This window comes from Carcharodon carcharias, chromosome 2 (assembly GCF_017639515.1).
Source record: "Carcharodon carcharias isolate sCarCar2 chromosome 2, sCarCar2.pri, whole genome shotgun sequence".
Taxonomy (NCBI): Eukaryota; Metazoa; Chordata; class Chondrichthyes; order Lamniformes; family Lamnidae; genus Carcharodon; species Carcharodon carcharias.
The window spans coordinates 239,161,076-239,179,164 of NC_054468.1; the positions used below are offsets into that span (position 1 = coordinate 239,161,076).

Below are 18,089 nucleotides of genomic sequence, written 5' to 3' on the forward strand. Positions count from 1 at the left end.
GATTAATGTAGTAGCACACGGATAGACAGACACCCCTATGATTAATGTAGTAGCACACGGATAGACAGACACCCCTATGATTAATGTAGTAGCACACGGATAGACAGACACCCCTATGATTAATATAGTAGCACACGGATAGACAGACACCCCTATGATTAATGTAGTAGCACACGGATAGACAGACACCCCTATGATTAATGTAGTAGCACACGGATAGACAGACGCAGCCCTATGAATAATGTAGTAGCACACGGATAGACAGACACCCCTATGATTAATGTAGTAGCACACGGATAGACAGACACCCCTATGAATAATGTAGTAGCACACGGATAGACAGGCACCCCTATGATTAATGTAGTAGCACACGGATAGACAGACACCCCTATGATTAATGTAGTAGCACACGGAGTAGACAGGACACCCCTATGATTAAATGTAGTAGCACACGGATAGACAGGACACCCCTAATGATTAATGTAGTAGCACACAGATAGACAGACACCCCTATGAATAATGTAGTAGCACACGGATAGACAGACACCCCTATGATTAATGTAGTAGCACACGGATAGACAGACACCCCTATGAATAACGTAGTAGCACACGGATAGACAGACACCCTATGATTAATGTAGTAGCACACGGATAGACAGACACCCCTATGATTAATGTAGTAGCACACGGATAACAGACACCCCTATGATTAATGTAGTAGCCACACGGATAGACAGACACCCCTATGAATAATGTAGTAGCACACGGATAGACAGACACCCCTATGATTAATGTAGTAGCACCACGGATAGACAGACACCCCTATGATTAATGTAGTAGCACACGGATAGAACAGACACCCCTATGATTAATGTAGTAGCACACGGATAGACAGACACCCCTATGATTAATGTAGTAGCACACGATAGACAGGCGCAGCCCTATGAATAATGTACGTAGCACACGGATAGACAGGACACCCCTATGATTAATGTAGTAGCCACGGATAGACAGACACCCCTATGATTAATGTAGTAGCACACGGATAGGACAGACACACCCTATGAATAACGTAGTAGCCCACAGGTGGACAGACACACCCCTATGCACACATTGGTACAAACCATGTGAGCCAACCAAATATTTCGTTTAACAATGCCTACTTGTCCTGGTCTACCTGACCCGTTCTGTGCCTGTTCCTGTCTCTTTCTGGCTCCACTTACCATAATGTTTGTCACTGCGGTACTTTGGGGTGTAACCGGCTTCACATTGCTTGGAGCATCTGGGAGTCTCAACCTCTCCACTGCAGTGTGGCCGAGATCCTTAACATGGTGTTCACATGGGGGAATTGAGTATGGCCGACAACCTATGGAGGAGGTGAGTGCTCAAAGCAAGACCAACAGTGAAGACTTGGGAGATTTGAAAGCTTGCACGTCTCGGATTCCAGACCATGACCCATGCTCAGCTCAGATACTAAACCTGGCTGCAGATAACTAACATGTACTTGACCCCAGATACTGATCGCCTCCTCTACCCCCAAATGCTGACCTGCCTCTCAGCTTCAGACACTGACGAGTACCTGACCCCACTGATCCCATTGCCAAAATACCCAACTCTGCTCATTCCCAAAACTAACCCTGCGTAACCTCAAACACCGACCTCGCCATCCCCAAACACTGATCCACACCGACCCCCGACACTGACCCACACCGACCCCAGACACTGGACCACACCCGACACCAGACACTGACCCACACCGACCCCCAGACACTGACCCACACCGACCCCAGACACTGACCCACACCGACCCCAGACACTGACCCACACCGACCCCAGACACTGACCCACACCGACCCCAGACACTGACCCACACCGAGCCCAGACACTGACCCACACCGAGCCCAGACACTGACCCACACCGACCCCAGACACTGACCCACACCGACCCAGACACTGACCCACACCGACCCCAGACACTGACCCACACCGACCCCAGACACTGACCCACACCGACCCCAGACACTGACTCACACCGACCCCAGACACTGACCCACACCGACCCCAGACACTGACCCACACCGACCCCAGACACTGACCCACACCGACCCCAGACACTGACCCACACCGACCCCAGACACTGATCCACACCGACCCCAGACACTGATCCACACCGACCCCAGACACTGACCCACACCGACCCCAGACACTGACCCACACCGACCCCAGACACTGATCCACACCGACCCCAGACACTGACCCACACCGACCCCAGACACTGACCCACATGACACCAGACACTGACCCACACGACCCCAGACACTGACCCACACCGACCCCAGACACTGACCCACCACTGACACCAGACACTGACCCACACTGACACCAGACACTGACCCACACCGACCCCAGACAACTGACCCACACCGACCCCAGACACTGACCCCACACTGTCACCAGACACTGACCCACACTGAACAGCCCAGGACACTGACCCCACACCGACCCAGACACTGACCCACACACGACCCAAGACATGATCCAACCGACCCAGACACTGACCCCACACGACCCCAGACACTGACCCACACCGACCCCCAGACACTGACACCCACATCGACCCCAGGACACTGACCCACACCTACCTCACCGTGACCCATGAGTAACCACAAGCACACCCAAGGCTAAACCAGACACTGACCCGGGTCACTAACCTATATGTGACTGGTAAAGACCTCCTGAAACGAGGACCATCTGAGTCAGAATTCCCAGGCTCCGGAAGGGTAGCCACCATTGCAACTGGTGAAAAGTGAAAACATTTTAGCCAACAACAACTTGCATTTATATAGTGCCCTTTACTGTGGTAAAACATTCTAAGGTGCTTCACAGAAGTGTTAACAAACATAAACATGAGATATTAGGCTGTGTGACCAAATGCTTAATGTTATGAGATGAAGTAGTGAAAGGTAGAGGGCAAGTGTTGGGTTGACTGAGCAGTGTTATGGCACAGCTGATGGTAAATGCTGAGTGTCTCAAATCCCAAAGGGAAACTTGAAACCACTGCTACAACTTGTTTTGCAATTTGTATAGGTTTGGAAATGTGTGCATTGAATTAGCAGTGATAAGATCACCGAGTCCTTATAGGCTTTCTCTACAAATCTAAATCAAACCTTTATTAATAGAAGGAATGAGTTTAAATACATACATAGATCTACAAATTACTGCTATGATAACTTCTAAATCCCTCATTAAATCTGACTCCAGTAACACTTGTTGTAGATTGTAGGATTATTCTGTAAGGGAAGAGAAATTTGTTTCGCTTGTGCCAAGGGAAACATGGAAATTATTTGTCACCCAGCAAATACTTTTGCAAAGACTTCTTCACAATCTTTTAATCATTGATGGGATGTGGGCTTCACTGGCTGGGTCAACAATTATTGCCCATCCCTAGTTGCCCTTCAGAAGGTGGTGGTAAGCTGCCTTCTTGAATCGCTGCAGTCCATGTGGTGTAGGTACACCCACAGTGCTGTTAGGGAGGGAGTGCCAGGATTTTGACCCAGCGACAGTGAAGGAACGGCCGATATATTTCCAAGTCAGGATGGTGAGTGACTTGGAAGGGAACTTCCAGTTTCTGCAGTGCGTCTTGTACATGGGGGGGTACACACTGCTGTTACTGTGTGTCAGTGCTGGAGGGAGTGAATGTTTGTGGATGTGGTGCCAATCAAGCGGGCTGCTTTGTCCTTGGTGGTGTTGATGTGCATAAGTGTTGTTGGAGCTGCACTCATCCAGGCAAGTGGAGAGTATTCCATCACCACTCCTGACTTGTGCCTTGTAGATGGTGGACAGGTTTTGGGGAGTCAGGAGTTGAGTTACTCACCACAGGATTCCCAGCCTCTGATCTGCTCTTGTAGCCACAATATTTAAATGGCTAGTCTAGTTCAGTTTCTGGTCAATGGTAACCCCCAGGATGTTGAAAGTGGGGGATTCAGTGATGGTAATGCCATTGAATGTCAAGGGGCGATGGCTGCATTCTCTCTTGTTGGAGATGATCATTGCCTGACACTTGTGTGGCACGAATGTTACTTGCCACTTGTCAGCCCAAGCCTGGATATTGTCCAGGTCTTGCTGCATTTGGACATGGGCTGCTTCAGTATCTGAGGTGTTACGAATGGTGCTGAACACCGTGCAATCATCAGCAAACATCCCCACTTCTGACCTGTACACTTGCTGCATCACCAGTCAATGCTGAGTGATATGGTGGGGTATTAGAGAGGCATTACCAGTCAATGCTGAGTGATATGGTGGGGTATTAAAGAGGCATTACCAGTCGATGCTGAGTGATATGGTGGGGTATTAAAGAGGCATTACCAGTCGATGCTGAGTGATATGGTGGGGTATTAGAGAGGCATTACCAGTCGATGCTGCGTGATATGGTGGGGTATTAGAGAGGCATTACCAGTCGATGCTGAGTGATATGGTGGGGTATTAGAGAGGCATTACCAGTCGATGCTGAGTGATATGGTGGGGTATTAGAGAGGCATTACCAGTCGATGCTGAGTGATATGGTGGGATATTAGAGAGGCATTACCAGTCGATGCTGAGTGATATGGTGGGGTATTAGAGAGGCATTACCAGTCGATGCTGAGTGATATGGTGGGGTATTAGAGAGGCATTACCAGTCGATGCTGAGTGATATGGTGGGGTATTAGAGAGGCATTACCAGTCGATGCTGAGTGATATGGGGGGGTATTAGAGAGGCATTACCAGTCGATGCTGAGTGATATGGTGGGGTATTAGAGAGGCATTACCAGTCAATGCTGAGTGATATGGTGGGGTATTAGAGAGGCATTACCAGTCGATGCTGAGTGATATGGTGGGGTATTAGAGAGGCATTACCAGTCGATGCTGAGTGATATGGTGGGGTATTAGAGAGGCATTACCAGTCGATGCTGAGTGATATGGTGGGGTATTAGAGAGGCATTACCAGTCGATGCTGAGTGATATGGTGGGGTATTAGAGAGGCATTACCAGTCGATGCTGAGTGATATGGTGGGGTATTAGAGAGGCATTACCAGTCGATGCTGAGTGATATGGGGGGGTATTAGAGAGGCATTACCAGTCGATGCTGAGTGATATGGTGGGGTATTAGAGAGGCATTACCAGTCAATGCTGAGTGATATGGTGGGGTATTAGAGAGGCATTACCAGTCGATGCTGAGTGATATGGTGGGGTATTAGAGAGGCATTACCAGTCGATGCTGAGTGATATGGTAGGGTATTAGAGAGGCATTACCAGTCGATGCTGAGTGATATGGTGGGGTATTAGAGAGGCATTACCAGTCGATGCTGAGTGATATGGTGGGGTATTAGAGAGGCATTACCAGTCGATGCTGAGTGATATAGTGGGGTATTAGAGAGGCATTACCAGTCGATGCTGAGTGATATGGTGGGGTATTAAAGAGGCATTACCAGTCGATGCTGAGTGATATGGTGGGGTATTAGAGAGGCATTACCAGTCGATGCTGAGTGATATGGTGGGGTATTAGAGAGGCATTACCAGTCGATGCTGAGTGATATGGTGGGGTATTAGAGAGGCATTACCAGTCGATGCTGAGTGATATGGTGGGGTATTAGAGAGGCATTACCAGTCGATGCTGAGTGATATGGTGGGGTATTAAAGAGGCATTACCAGTCGATGCTGAGTGATATGTTGGGGTATTCAAGAGGTACCAGAGATACCAGTCGATGCTGAGTGATATTGTGGGGTATTAGAGGCATTACCAGTCGATGCTGAGTGATATGTTGGGGTATTAGAGGCATTACCAGTAAATGCTGAGTGATATGGTGGGGCATTAGAGGCATTACCAGTAAATGCTGAGTGATATGGTGGGGTATTAGAGGCATTACCAGTCGATGCTGAGTGATATGGTGGGGTATTAGAGAGGCATTACCAGTCGATGCTGAGTCATATGGTGGGGTATTCAAGAGGTACCAGGGTACCAGTCGATGCTGAGTGATATGGAGGGGTATTAGAGAAGCATTACCAGTCGATGCTGAGTGATATTGTGGGGTATTAGAGAGGCATTACCAGTCGATGCTGAGTGATATGGTGGGGTATTAGAGAGGCATTACCAGTCGATGCTGTGTGATATTGTGGGCTATTAGAGAGGCATTACCAGTCAATGCTGAGTGATATGGTGGGGTATTAGAGAGGCATTACCAGTCGATGCTGAGTGATATGGTGGGGTATTAGACAGGGTTTGGCTTCAGTCTTACTGAAATATGTCAAAACCTCCGGCTTAAACTGTGGATCATTATCTAACACCAACATTTCTGGTAATCCATAAATTGTAAACCAACTTCTGAAAACTTCAGTAGTGTAGCCGCTTGGCCACAGACTCAATATCTCAGAATCACAGAATTGTTATGGTATAGAAGGAGGCTAATCAAGCCCATCTTGTCTGCACCGGCTCTCTGAGCATTTTAACCCAGTGCCATTCTCCTGCCTTTTCCCCGTAACCCTGCGCGTTGTTTCTATTTAAATAATCATCAATAATGATGTCTTGAATGCCTCAATTGAACCTGCCTCCACCACAATTCCAGGCCATGCATTCCAGACCCTAACTACACTCTATGTGAAAAAGCTGTTCCCGACATCATATGTGCTTCTTTTGCAAAACGCTTTAAAACTGTGCCCCCTGGGTCTCGATCCAATTACGAGCAGGAACAGTTTCTCCTTGTCGGCTCTGTCCAGGACCATCATGATTTTGAAAATTTCTTTCAAGTCTCCTCTCAGCATCCGCTCCAAGAAAAGGGAGCATTACTCTGTATCTAACCCCGTGCTGTACCTGCCCTGGGAGTGTTTGATGGGGACAGTGTAGAGGGAGATTTACTCTGTATCTAACCCCGTGCTGTACCTGTCCTGGGAGTGTTTGATGGGGACAGTGTAGAGGGAGATTTACTCTGTACCTAACCCCGTGCTGTACCTGTCCTGGGAGTGTTTGATGGGGACGGTGTAGAGGGAGCTTTACTCTGTATCTAACCCCGTGCTGTACCTGTCCTGGGAGTGTTTGATGGGGACAGTGTAGAGGGAGATTTACTCTGTATCTAACCCGTGCTGTACCTGTCCTTGGAGTGTTTGATGGGGACGGTGTAGAGGGAGCTTTACTCTGTATCTAACCCCGTGCTGTACCTGTCCTGGGAGTGTTTGATGGGTACAGTGTAGAGGGAGATTTACTCTGTATCTAACCCCGTGCTGTACCTGCCCTGGGAGTTTTTGATGTGGATGGTGTACAGTGAGATTTACTCTGTATCTAAACCCGTGCTGTACCTGTCCTGGGAGTGTTTGATGTGGACGGTGTACAGGGACCTTTACTCTGTATCTAACCCCGTGCTGTACCTGTCCTGGGAGTGTTTGATGGGGACAGTGTAGAGGGAGTTTTACTCTGTATCTAACCCCATGCTGTACCTGTCCTGGGAGTGTTTGATGGGGACAGTGTAGAGGGAGATTTACTCTGTATCTAACCCCGTGCTGTACCTGTCCTGGGAGTGTTTGATGGGGACAGTGTAGAGGGAGATTTACTCTGTATCTAACCCCATGCTGTACCTGTCCTGGGAGTGTTTGATGGGGACAGTGTAGAGGGAGATTTACTCTGTATCTAACCCCGTGCTGTACCTGTACTGGGAGTGTTTGATGGGGACAGTGTAGAGTGAGCTTTACTCTGTATCTGACCCCGTGCTGTACCTGTCCTGGGAGTGTTTGATGGGGACAGTGTAGAGGGACATTTACTCTGTATCTAACCCCGTGCTGTACCTGTCTGGGAGTGTTTGATGGGGACCGTGTAGAGGGAGATTTACTCTGTATCTAACCCCGTGCTGTACCTGTCCTGGGAGTGTTTGATGGGACAGTGTAGAGGGAGCATTACTCTGTATCTAACCCCGTGCTGTACCTGTCCTGGGAGTGTTTGATGGGACAGTGTAGAGGGAGCATTACTCTGTATCTAACCAAATGCTGTACCTGTCCTGGGAGTGTTTGATGGGGACAGTGTAGAGGGAGATTTACTCTGTATCTAACCCCGTGCTGTACCTGTCCTGGGAGTGTTTGATGGGGACAGTGTAGAGGGAGCTTTACTCTGTATCTAACCCCGTGCTGTACCTGTCCTGGGAGTGTTTGATGGGGACAGTGTAGAGGGAGCTTTACTCTGTATCTAACCCCGTGCTGTACCTGTCCTGAGAGTTTTGATGGGGACGGTGTAGAGGGAGCTTTACTCTGTATCTAACCCCGTGCTGTACCTGTCCTGGGAGTGTTTGATGGGGACAGTGTAGAGGGAGATTTACTCTGTATCTAACCCCGTGCTGTACATTCCTGGGAGTGTTTGATGGGGACAGTGTAGAGGGAGTTTTACTCTGTATCTAACCCTGTGCTGTACCTGTCCTGGGAGTGTTTGATGGGACAGTGTAGAGGGAACTTTACTCTGTATCTAACCCCGTGCTGTACCTGTCCTGGGAGTGTTTGATGGGGAAGTGTAGAGGGAGATTTACTCAGTATCTAACCCCGTGCTGTACATTCCTGGGAGTGTTTGATGGGACAGTGTAGAGGGAGCTTTACTCTGTATCTAACCCCGTGCTGTACCTGTCCTGGAGTGTTTGATGGGGACAATGTAGAGGGAGTTTTACTCTGTATCTAACCCCGTGCTGTACCTGTCCTGGGAGTGTTTGATGGGGACAGTGTAGAGGGAGTTTTACTCTGTATCTAACCCCGTGCTGTACCTGTCCTGGGAGAGTTTGATGGGGACACTGTAGAGTGAGCTTTACTCTGTATCTAACCCCGTGCTGTACCTGTCCTGAGAGTTTTTGATGGGGACGGTGTAGAGGGAGCTTTACTCTGTATCTAACCCCGTGCTGTACCTGTCCTGGGAGTGTTTGATGGGGACAGTGTAGAGGAGATTTACTCTGTATCTAACCCCGTGCTGTACATTCCTGGGAGTGTTTGATGGTGACAGTGTAGAGGGAGATTTACTCTGTATCTAACCCCGTGCTGTACCTGCCCTGGGAGTGTTTGATGGGGACAGTGTAGAGGGAGTTTTACTCTGTATCTAACCCTGTGCTGTACCTGTCCTGGGAGTGTTTGATGGGGACAGTGTAGAGGGAACTTTACACTGTATCTAACCCCGTGCTGTACCTGTCCTGGGAGTGTTTGATGGGGACAGTGTAGAGGGGATTTACTCAGTATCTAACCCCGTGCTGTACCTTTCCTGGGAGTGTTTGATGGGGACAGTGTAGAGGGAGCTTTACTCTGCATCTAACCCAGTGCTGTACCTGTCCTGGGAGTGTTTGATGGGGACAGTGTAGAGGGAGTTTTACTCTGTATCTAACCCCGTGCTGTACCTGTCCTGGGAGTGTTTGATGGGACAGTGTAGAGGGAGATTTACTCTGTATCTAACCCCGTGCTGTACCTGTACTGGGAGTGTTTGATGGGACAGTGTAGAGGAGATTTACTCTGTATCTAACCCCGTGCTGTACCTGTCCTGGGAGTGTTTGATGGGGACAGTGTAGAGGGAGATTTACTCTGTATCTAACCCCGTGCTGTACCTGTCCTGGGAGTGTTTGATGGGGACAGTGTAGAGTGAGATTTACTCTGTATCTAACCCCGTGCTGTACCTGTCCTGGGAGTGTTTGATGGGGACAGTGTAGAGGGAGCTTTACTCTGTATCTAACCCCGTGCTGTACCTGTCCTGGGAGTGTTTGATGGGGACAGTGTAGAGGGGGATTTACTTTGTATCTAACCCCATGCTGTACCTGTCCTGGGAGTGTTTTATAGGCACAGTGTAGAGGGAGATTTACTCTGTATCTAACTCCATGCTGTACCTGTCCTGGGAGTGTTTGATCGGGACAGAATAGATGGAGATGTACTCGGTATTAACCCGATGCTGTACCTGCCCTGGGAGTGTTTGATGGGGACAGTGTAGAGGGAGCTTTACTCTGTATCTAACCCCGTGCTGTACCTGCCCTGGGAGTGTTTGATGGGGACAGTGTAGAGGGAGTTTACTCTGTATCTAACCCCGTGCTGTACCTGTCCTGGGAGTTTGATGGGGAAGTGTAGAGGGAGATTTACTCTGTATCTAACCCCGTGCTGTACCTGTCCTGGAAGTGTTTGATGGGGACAGTGTAGAGCGAGATTTACGCTTTATCTAACCCGTGCTGTACCTGTCCTAGGAGTGTTTGATGGGGACAGTGTAGAGGGAGATTTACTCTGTATCTAATCACGTGCTGTCCCTGTCCAGGGTGTGTTTGATGGGGACAGTTTACAGGGAGCTTTAGTCTGTATCGAACTATGTGCTGTACCTGTCCTGGGAGTGTTTGATGGGGACAGTGTAGAGGGAGCTTTACTCTGTATCTAACCCCGTGCTGTACCTGTCCTGGGAGTGTTTGATGGGGACAGTGTAGAGGGAGCATTACTCTGTATCTAACCCTGTGCTGTACCTGTCCTGGGAGTGTTTGATGGGGACAGTGTAGAGGGAGTTTTACTCTGTATCTAACCCCGTGCTGTACCTGTCCTGGGAGTGTTTGATGGGGACAGTGTAGAGGGAGATTTACTCTGTATCTAACCCCGTGCTGTACCTGTCCTGGGAGTGTTTGATGGGACAGTGTAGAGGGAGCTTTACTCTGTATCTAACCCCGTGCTGTACCTGTCCTGGGAGTGTTTGATGGGGACAGTGTAGAGGGAGTTTTACTCTGTATCTAACCCCGTGCTGTACCTGTCCTGGGAGTGTTTGATGGGGACAGTGTAGAGGGAGATTTACTCTGTATCTAACCCCGTGCTGTACCTGTCCTGGGAGTGTTTGATGGGGACGGTGTAGAGGGAGATTTACTCTGTATCTAACCCCGTGCTGTACCTGTCCTGGGAGTGTTTGATGGGACAGTGTAGAGGGAGATTTACTCTGTATCTAACCGCGTGCTGTACCTGTCCTGGGAGTGTTTGATGGGGACAGTGTAGAGGGAGATTTACTCTGTATCTAACCCCGTGCTGTACCTGTCCTGGGAGTGTTTGATGGGGACAGTGTAGAGGGAGATTTACTCTGTATCTAACCCCGTGCTGTACCTGTCCTGGGAGTGTTTGATGGGGACAGTGTAGAGGAGATTTACTCTGTATCTAACCCCGTGCTGTACCTGTCCTGGGAGTGTTTGATGGGGACAGTGTAGAGGGAGCTTTACTCTGTATCTAACCCGTGCTGTACCTGTCCTGGGAGTGTTTGATGGGGACAGTGTAGAGGGAGCTTTACTCTGTATCTAACCCCGTGCTGTACCTGTCCTGGAGTGTTTGATGGGGACAGTGTAGAGGGAGCTTTACTCTGTATCTAACCCCGTGCTGTACCTGTCCTGGGAGTGTTTGATGGGGACAGTGTAGAGGGAGATTTACTCTGTATCTAACCCCGTGCTGTACCTGTCCTGGGAGTATTTGATGGGGGCAGTGTAGAGGGGATTTACTTTGTATCTAACCCCGTGCTGTACCTGCCCTGGGAGTGTTTGATGGGGACAGTGTAGAGGGAGATTTACTCTGTATCTAACCCCGTGCTGTACCTGTCCTGGGAGTGTTTGATGGGGACGGTGTAGAGGGAGATTTACTCTGTATCTAACCCCATGCTGTACCTGTCCTGGAGTGTTTGATGGGGACAGTGTAGAGGGAGATTTACTCTGTATCTAACCCCGTGCTGTACCTGTCCTGGGAGTGTTTGATGGGGACAGTGTAGAGGAGCTTTACTCTGTATCTAACCCCGTGCTGTACCTGTCCTGGGAGTGTTTGATGGGGACAGTGTAGAGGGAGATTTACTCTGTATCTAACCCCGTGCTGTACCTGTCCTGGGAGTGTTTGATGGGGACAGAATAGAGGGAGATTTACTCTGTATCTAACCCCATGCTGTACCTGTCCTGGGAGTGTTTGATGGGAGAGTGTAGAGGGGATTTACTTGTATCTAACCCCATAATGTACCTGCCCTGGGAGTGTTTGATGGGGACAGTGTAGAGGGAGATTTACTCTGTATCTAACCCCGTGCTGTACATTCCTGGGAGTGTTTGATGGGGACGTGTACAGGGAGCTTTACTCTGTATCTAACCCCGTGCTGTACCTGTCCTGGGAGTGTTTGATGGGGACAGTGTAGAGGGAGCTTTACTCTGTATCTAACCCCGTCCTTTACGTGTCCTGGGTGTGTTTGATGGGGACGGTGTAGAGGAGCTTTACTCTGTATCTAACCCCGTGCTGTACCTGTCCTGGGAGTGTTTGATGGGAAAGTGTAGAGGGAGATTTACTCTGTATCTAACCCCATGCTGTACCTGTCCTGGGAGTGTTTGATGGGGACAGTGTAGAGGGAGATTTACTCAGTATCTAACCCCGTGCTGTACCTGTCCTGGGAGTGTTTGATGGAAGTGTACAGGGAGCTTAACTCTGTATCTAACTCCGTGCTGTACCTGTCCTGGAGTGTTTGATGGGGACAGTGTAGAGGGAGCTTTACTCTGTATCTAACCCCGTGCTGTACCAGTCCTGGGAGTGTTTGATGGGGACAGTGTAGAGGGAGATTTACTCTGTATCTAACCCCGTGCTGTACCTGTCCTGGAGTGTTTGATGGGACAGTGTAGAGGGAGATTTACTCTGTATCTAACCCCGTGCTGTACCTGTCCTGGGAGTGTTTGATGGGGACAGTGTAGAGGGAGATTTACTCTGTATCTAACCCCGTGCTGTACCTGTCCTGGAGTGTTTGATCTGGAGAGTGTAGAGGCAGATTCACTCTGTATCTAACCCTGTGCTGTACCTGTCCTGGGAGTGTTTGATGGTGACAGTGTAGAGGGAGATTTACTCTGTATCTAACCCCGTGCTGTACCTGTCCTGGGAGTGTTTGATGGGGACAGTGTAGAGGGAGCTTTACTCTGTATCTAACCCCGTGCTGTACCTGTCCTGGGAGTGTTTGATGGGGACAGTGTGGAGGGAAATTTACTCTGTATCTAACCACCGTGCTTCACCCTTTCTGGGAGTGATGGCATGGAACAGTTTAGAGGGAGGTTTACTCTGTATCTAACCCCGTGCTGTACCTGTCCTGGGAGTGTTTGATGGGGACAGTGTAGAGGGAACTTTACTCTGTAAATAACCCCGTGCTGTACCTGTCCTGGGAGTGTTTGATGGGGACAGTGTAGAGGGAGCTTTACTCTGTATCTAACCCCGTGCTGTACCTGTCCTGGGAGTGTTTGATGGGGACAGTGTAGAGGGAACTTTACTCTGTATCTAACCCCGTGCTGTACCTGTCCTGGGAGTGTTTGATGGGGACAGTGTAGAGGGAGCTTTACTCTGTATCTAACCCCGTGCTGTACCTGTCCTGGGAGTGTTTGATGGGGACAGTGTAGAGGGAACTTTACTCTGTATCTAACCCCGTGCTGTACCTGTCCCGGGAGTGTTTGATGGGGACGGTAGAGGGAGATTTACTCTCTGTATCTAACCCCGTGCTGTACCTGTCCTGGGAGTGTTTGATGGGACAGTGTAGAGGGAGATTTACTCTGTATCTAACCCCGTGCTGTACCTGTCCTGGAGTGTTTGATGGGGACAGTGTAGAGGGAGCTTTACTCTGTATCTAACCCTGTGCTGTACCTGTCCTGGGAGTGTTTGATGGGGACAGTGTAGAGGGAGCTTTACTCTGTATCTAACCCCGTGCTGTACCTGTCCTGGGAGTGTTTGATGGGGACGTGTAGAGGGAGATTTACTCTGTATCTAACCCCGTGCTGTACCTGTCCTGGGAATGTTTTGATGGGACAGTGTAGAGGGAGGTTTACTCTGTATCTAACACCGTGCTGTACCTGTACTGGGAGTGTTTGATGGGGACAGTGTAGAGGGAGGTTTACTCTGTATCTAACACCGTGCTGTACCTGTACTGGGAGTGTTTGATGGGGACAGTGTAGAGGGAGCTTTGCTCTGTATCTAACCCCGTGCTGTTGCTCAGGTGCGAATAAATTGTAGCCAATCAGAAGTTCCCAATCGCCAGGCTAATATTACAATTTTGTAACTATGCAATCAAGTCCATGGCTAGAAATATCTTCACTGCTAAAATGGTTGGCACACCCACCCTCTTTGCAGTCGCCATCCATCTGCGCTCGTACTTCCTTCGTCTCGTAATCATTGTCACCCTCGTTGTACAGAAGCACTTAACCATTCCCACATTCCAGTTTACAGCAGGTCAGGAGGTCCTCAGCTGAGATGTCCACATTGACCTGCCCTTTGGAATGGATACAGATCCTGTCTGACATGGCTTCCACTGCACCAAAGGCCTGTGGAAAGTAGACACAATCTAATCAGCTACACAACCCAAGGAGGACAAGCGTCACCCTACCCATCATTCAATGAGATCATCACTCCCCTGACCCTACCCCATCCACCTGGCTTGCCCTGCCTACCTCTGTATAGTGGATGAGCAGGAATTTCCTTAAATGAAATATTGGGAATGAACAAAGCAATTGTCTTATGTCCCCTCTACAAATTCTGCTCCCTCGCCATTGACTCCATGTCTCTTTCTGGATTTGTCTGAGCCTCAATCACATTGTTCACAATCTCAGTGTCAGATTTAATCCTGGGGTGAACTTCCGACCCTTCTCTGTATTGTCCATAAGACCACCTCTTTCCATCTCCGTAACACCATTCAACTCTGCTGCCCCTGCCTCAGCTCTTCTGGAGCTGGAACCCTCACCCAGGCCTTTGCTACCTCTGAGACTTGACTATATCCACCCAATCCTGCCTGTCCTCCCTTGTTCTACCCTCTGTAAACTTGTGCCACCTAAAACTCAGCTACCTAGTTTGCACCAAATCTTGTTCACTGTCCACACCCTGTGCCTACTGACCTGTAAGATAAGCGATGTGTTGATTTTGAGTTTGTATCCTTGGGCAGTATTTAATCCAGGTGACAGGGGTCTCGGCCATTGGCTGAACAGATGTTGAGAGGCCTGCATCCCCATCATCTGGGGAGGCCTGCCTATCAAGTGCCAATCAGGCAGTGGCAGGGCCTTTCCTGGCTTCAAGGACCCAGGGTGGAAATCCAATCCTGTCCCCCCAAGAGCGGCTGGCCAATCAGAGGCCGGTAGCTGTTCATTGTGGGCAGTGCGCGTGGGAGTGGTGGTAGCTGCTGGTAATGTCCCCAGCAGAGGCCAGGATTAGCCAGGACCCAGGCCACAGTGTGAGGGCAGGATTGGGGTTGTGAAGTGGGGTCATGGAGAGGGTGGCAAGTTGGCAGCTCTAAACCGGTTCCCCTGTCCCAAAGCAGGGTCCCTCAATCAGGCACTGACCCAAATCCCCACCTCACAGGAGCCCACAAGCAAACCTCAGACAGGGCTTTGCTTTTCAGGCTCCCCTGTATGGCAAGTCCTCCTGCCCGCTATTGGTCAAATACCAGTACCAGTGTGATGAGGCCAAGAGGGCATTAATTGGCAGTGAGGCTAGAAAGCCACCCAGAGCCTTCCTGCCCCAGATATAATTGGGGCAAAGCAGTGAGCTGAGAGGTCCAAACCCTCCAACCTGATTAAATTCCACCCAGTTTCCAAACTCCCCTCTGGGGAGGGTATTAAGTTTAGCAATTGTTTCTAAAACTCTCCATGACCTCACCCCTCCTAAAGTCTGGAATTTCCTCCCCTAAATCTCTCTGTCTCTCTTTCCCCCTTTAAGATATTCTTTAATACCTACCTCATCGATTAGAGTCACATATTCTAATGTCGCCTCGCATACTTCAATGTCATATATTTTGATTTTTAACGCTTTGAAAAGGTAGCCTGAGATGTCTTATTGCATTAAGGGTGCTATAGAAATGCAAGCTTTTGTAGTTTGCTGTTGATATATGCTTGTCTAACAAAAGCAAATGGACCTCAGATTTAAAATTATAAATTAAATTAGCATCAACTACTTTTTTTGAGAGAGAGTTCTATACTTCAACCCCTTGTATTAAGTGTTTGCTAACTTCCCTTCTGAGTGTCTGCTGCCTTTGATTTCAAGGCTATGTCTCCTTGTTCTAGACTCCCCAGCAATGGAAAATGTACCTACTCTTTAACAATCCTAAAAGCCTAAAACAATCACCCCATCATCTTCGATATTCCAGGCAATGGGAGTCTAGCATATACCACCTTTCTGCGCCCTAGCCTTTGGAGTCCTGGTAACATTCTGGTGAATCTGCACCGCACTCCCTCCCAGCATCAAATATCCTTTCTAAGCTGCATTGTAAAGAAATCCTTTTTCTTCTTCATTATGCGGTGTGGGGCTTCACTGGCTGGGCCAGCATTTATTGCCCATCCCTAATTGCCCTTGAGAAGGTAGTGGTGAGCTGCCTTCTTGAACTGATGCAGTCTGTGTGGTGTAGGTACATCCACAGTGCTGTTAGGGAGGGAGTTGCAGGATTTTTGACCCAGCAACAGTGAAGGAACAGCTGAAATTTTCCAAGTCAGGATGGTGAGTGACTTGGAGGGGAAATTCCAGTTTCTGCAGTGCGTCTTGTACCTGGGGTGGGGCGGGGGGGTTGCGGGGGGTGGTGGTAAGCACTGCTGCTACTGTGTGTCAGTGATGTAGGGAGTGAATGTTTGTGGATGGGGTGCCAATCAAGTGGGGCTGCTTTGTCCTGGATGGTGGTTGAGCTGCTTGAGTGTTGTTGGAGCTGCACTCACCCAGGCAAGTGGGGAGTATTCCACTGTACTCCTGAGATGTGCCTTGTAGATGGTGGGCAGGCTTTGGAGAGTCGGGAGTCAGTTACTCACTGCGGAATCCCCAACTTCAACGATGTTTATATGGATAGTCCAACAACAACTAATATTTCTCTACCCATCCCCCGGTGCTTCACTAGAGCAATTAGAAAACAAATGATCACACCAAGGTACATAAGGTCATGGGGCTAAAACCACGGTCAAAGAGGCAGGTTTTAAGGAATGTCCAAAAAGAGGAAAGTAAGTCAGGGAAGCAGAGAGGTATAGTGAAGGAATTCCAGAGATTGGAGCCCAAACAACTGAAGACAGGGTCACCTATGATGAAGCAATTAAAATCTGGGAGGCACATGAGGCTGGAATTAGCGGGGGGGGGGGGGGAAGGTATTTCAGAATGTAGTGGGGCAGGAGAAATAACACCAATGGAGGGATCAGGGGCATTGGGCCGGGGTGCAATGCTGAGAGTGGTCACACACACATCAGACTTCCTGATTATTGGCCGCATAGGGGATTGGCCGCATTTTTGAGCAGTCGGAGATTGGAAACAGAGCGAGAGAAGCAGTCGGGAGATTGAAAACAGAGCGAGAGGAGAGAACAGTTGGGAGAATTGAAAACAGCGTGAGAGGAGAGACCAGACAGTCGGGAGATTGAAAACAGCGCGAGAGGAAGACAGTCGGGAGATTGAAAGCAGCGCGAGAGGAGAGACAGTCGGGAGATTGAAAACAGCGCGAGAGGGAGAGACAGTCGGGAGATTGAAAACAGCGCGAGAGGAGAGACAGTTGGGAGATTGAAAGCAGCGCGAGAGGAGAGACAGTTGGGAGATTGAAAGCAGCGCGAGAGGAGAGACATCGGAGAGTGAAAACAAGAGCGGAGTGGAGAAACAGTCGGAGAGTGAAAACAGCGTGAGTGGAAGAAAAAACATCTAAAAAGTGATGTCACAGGTGTCCCCTAGATTGATTGGCTGTGCTAAGTATAGGTTAGGTGTTTCCAGAGGCTTGGGACAGTGGAGATGATTGGTGAGTGACAGGTGAGTTAATTAAAATATACCCTGACTGTAGTAAACCACCTCATATAAAGTTTAAGGTATGCCAGTGCAGCTCGTTCATGTGGAATGGTGCATCCTGCAGGATGTGGGAAGTCGTTGCAGGCACAATGTGCCCTCAATGACTACATGCACAGGAAGTGTCACAAGCAGCAGAATCTGAGCTTTGAGTTTTAGAGCTTGAGCGACGGCTGGAGTCACTGTGGTGCATCCGCAAGGCTCAGAATTATGAGGATAGCATAATTAGCGAAGTGGTCACAACCGCAGCTGAGAGGTACACAGGCAGATAGGAAAATGGGTGACCACCAGAGGATCTAAGAGAAACAGGCAGGTAGTGCAAC

General features: G+C 49.2%; 1 pseudogene; it reads right to left on the reverse strand.

The window, feature by feature from the left end:
* The window catches only part of LOC121292982, a 66,094-nt pseudogene that overhangs the window by 13,163 nt on the left and 34,842 nt on the right, over window positions 1-18,089 (reverse strand).